Source organism: Gossypium arboreum, chromosome 11 (assembly GCF_025698485.1).
Source record: "Gossypium arboreum isolate Shixiya-1 chromosome 11, ASM2569848v2, whole genome shotgun sequence".
NCBI lineage: Eukaryota > Viridiplantae > Streptophyta > Magnoliopsida > Malvales > Malvaceae > Gossypium > Gossypium arboreum.
This window is the reverse complement of record NC_069080.1, coordinates 111,656,963-111,660,445: the sequence shown is the minus strand read 5'-3', so window position 1 is coordinate 111,660,445 and position 3,483 is coordinate 111,656,963. Positions and strand designations below refer to the sequence as shown.

Below are 3,483 nucleotides of genomic sequence, written 5' to 3'. Positions count from 1 at the left end.
GGCCGAATATTGTAAGGGGTTAATACGTAGTTCGTATTTGAATAGTTAGATTAACGTGTTAGTAATCCAATTGTAGGCGGTTAGTGTGTGGATCTCGTCAGCATATCGTCGCAAACAGGTGTGTAACTAACACCCTCTTATAGACTAGATCGGCACAAGCCGAAAAGCCGATATTTTGAGATCTTGCGAGTGTGTGAATGCTCATGAGATTAATAGTTTGATGTATATGGTAAATTAAAGTGATAAGACTGCAGAGTGCGCGATTCTGTGCATTTCGATATTTTTGGGCTTAATGGGCCAAAAACGGGATAATGGGCCAACGGGCCCAAATTTTTAAGAAAACGCGGTAAGTGTTTCTGATCGTACGTAAATGGCTATGTTATGTATGAAAACCTTAAGAATAGTTAAATTACTTGAATACCCCTATGTATGCAAAATTACCATTATACCTCTAGGGTTACTTTTGACTAAAAAGCATGACGATCTGATTCTGTATGATGTATGCCATGATTATATATCTGTTGCATGGGGACTTGGGTTATACTATGGAGGAAGCGTCCTTGTGGCTATGCCATAATTATCTGATCTGGTGGCTCTACCACATGTATCTCTCCTGGTGGCTATGCCACAATTATCTAATCTGGTGGCTCTGCCACATATATCTGTTCTGGTGGCTCTGCCACAATATTTGTATCTGGTGACTTCGTCACAATATCTGGCAGCCTCTCTGCGATTTCTGTGGTGTGTAGCGGTTGGGTGGGCCGAGTAGTCTCCCCACATGGTGTAAGGCTGGTACGGGGGTGTTATGGATGAATCTGGTTGGGTTTCTGCATAAACATGTAATATCTGCTACGCTCATTATGGGCCTATGGGCTTTATTCTCAATTGCTCGGCTAAGGCCAACTTATTCTATTTCGTGGTTTGAGCTGATATAGGCTATGGTTGGGTTAATTTACACATCGAGTTTCCCCAAACTCATCCCTTTTATTTTCATCCACGCAGTAATCCCCAACCATAGTGGGCTTGGAGTCGTGAGGGAATTTGAGTGGCCACCCATTCGAAAGTCGATTTTCTTACGTGAACTGGACATCCTTTTATTTACATTTGAAGTTTTGGGTTTTTAAATGTAATAAGGCCGCTTAATTATCTTTGATGGTTTTAATATGTAGTACTAAGATAGGTATTACTTATTTTAACTATTGAAATTAGATAGCTTTAGGGCGCGTTTTCAAAAACAACAATTGATTTCAAAATAACACGACAACAAGCAAAGCTTCCGCAATGAAAGTATTTTCCAAAATTAATCACTTTTCCTAAAAATGACTTAATCAAATCGGTTTCCTAGAAATATCCATGACGTTAAGGTGTGGCAATGGCGGTGTGCATGTCTAGGATTGGATCTGAAGGGAGCTTGGTACTCAAGCAGTCCGATGGACTCACCACTTCTTTTCCGGTTTCCTACCTGGTGCACAGCTTCCATTTACTTTAACCTATAATGAAATTATCTTTTAAAACACTAAGTAAGTTTTTCTGGATCAACAATATAAAATGTTTTGAACGCTTCGATGTGGCATGTCGGATCTGGTCATAACGTCTGGGCCGGGTTTGGGGTGTTACACCTTAGATACCTAAGGGGGATGAAACCTATGATGGATATTGTTATTATTATCTGAACTGTATGATAAATACTTGATTTGTTCTTAATTATGTGTTTTTAATGCTTGAGTTAAAATTTCGGGTATTAATTCATGATTTGATGTGCTTATGCAGAGGAGCAAAAGTCCCTGTCTAAGAGTAGATTTGGCATAATTAAGCGGAGTTGATCGAACGCCTAGAAATAGGGTTATGAGATTTTGCCGGATTAAGGTGAAACCTAATATGGGAGTCCATAGATCGATTTACTGCTTCCCTAGGGGTTTTAATTAGAAAGAGATTTCAATTAATTCAACTGAGGGTTAGACGTTATTAGTCTCGCAAGAGATAATAATATAGGTTACGGAGTCTCACAGATCAAGTCAAGTGAATAAATCGTCTGGTTCAGAGTTAGATAACAAGTAAAATCTAGGTGGATTCCTTCTTGGGTGTCGTCTTTATCAATTACTCTTCTTAAAGTCTTTTTCCAAATTTTCTATTTACTTTAGTTTAATTAGTTAATTATTTTAGTTAATCAATTTAATAAACAACCCCTCTTTATTTCTAGGTTAAATAATAAAAAGATAGTTATTACTAGTACTTTTGGTTCCCTTGGGTACGATATCCCGGTCTTGCCATTACTATACTATTGTTCGATAGGTGCGCTTGCCTTTTTGTCTTGATAATAGTTAGTCTAGGTTTGATCTTCATTATAAATATTTATTACTTGTTACGAATCACGCGATCAAGTTTTTGGCGCCGCTGTTGGAGAACTAAGATATTAGGAACACTAAATTTTTATTACTTTAGCCATTTAATTTTCTTGCAATTTAATTTAATTTAATTATTATTATTAATAATTAATTTAATTTTTCTTTCTCTTGGCAGGTTTTTATAGTTTATTACTAGAAGAAACCTGTCAGGACCATTACTTTTTGACGAAGAAATCGATCGTATAGTTTGCAGAAACCAAAGAGAAATAAGGCGCAGCTTAAAATACACGGAAAATGAGCAAGAAGACGATACTCAACCCCCAACCAAAGAGATAGCTGAAAATCAAGGCAATCAGCTACCTCCTGCAATTGCGGCTAATCAAAATCCTGCTCCACGCACTATGTATGATTATGCTAAACCTTCTTTAATAGGAACTAAATCTAGCATAGTTAGACCTGCTGTAGCTGTAAATATTTTTGAACTAAAACCTAACACAATTCAAATGATATAGCAGTTTGTTCACTTTGATGGTTTGCAGGATGAAGATCCCAAAGCTCACTTAGCAAACTTTCTAGAATTTTGCGATACATTTAAAATCAATGGCGTTTTTGATGATGCCATACGTCTTCGGTTGTTTCCCTTTTCATTGAGGAGCAAAGCTAAACAGTGGTTGAACTTGTTACTGCGAGGGTCAATTACTACTTGGGAACAAATGACCAAAAAATTTATACTAAAATATTTTCTGCCGGCTAAAACAGCTAAATTACGTAATGATATCTCTTCTTTTGTGTAGATGGATTTAGAAACACTTTACGATGCATGGGAAAGATACAAGGACTTACTAAGAAGGTGCCCTCACCATGGGTTACCACTTTGGCTTCAAGTACAAACATTCCACAATGGTCTGAATCCCTCGACTCGGCAAATGGTTGACGCAGCTGCTGGCAGAACCATCAACAATAAAACCCCGGAAGATGCCTGTGAATTTATAGAGGAGATGTCACTGAATAACTATCAGTGGTAAGTTATGATGACAAAGCCAACGAAAACAACCGGCGTTTATAACGTCGACTCAGTTACCATTCTCTCTAATCAGGTAGAACTTCTCAATAAAAAGATTGACGGTTTACTTAGTTC

At 37.5% G+C, this 3,483-nt stretch overlaps 1 non-coding gene across 1 annotated transcript; it reads right to left on the bottom strand.

Moving 5' to 3' along the window:
* Positions 1-3,106: 3,106 nt before the first annotated feature.
* Positions 3,107-3,213, bottom strand: LOC128285071 (small nucleolar RNA R71). The gene has a single exon (XR_008275486.1). It is a non-coding gene; the product is annotated as a small nucleolar RNA R71 (small nucleolar RNA).
* Between the last annotated feature and the right edge of the window lie 270 nt (positions 3,214-3,483).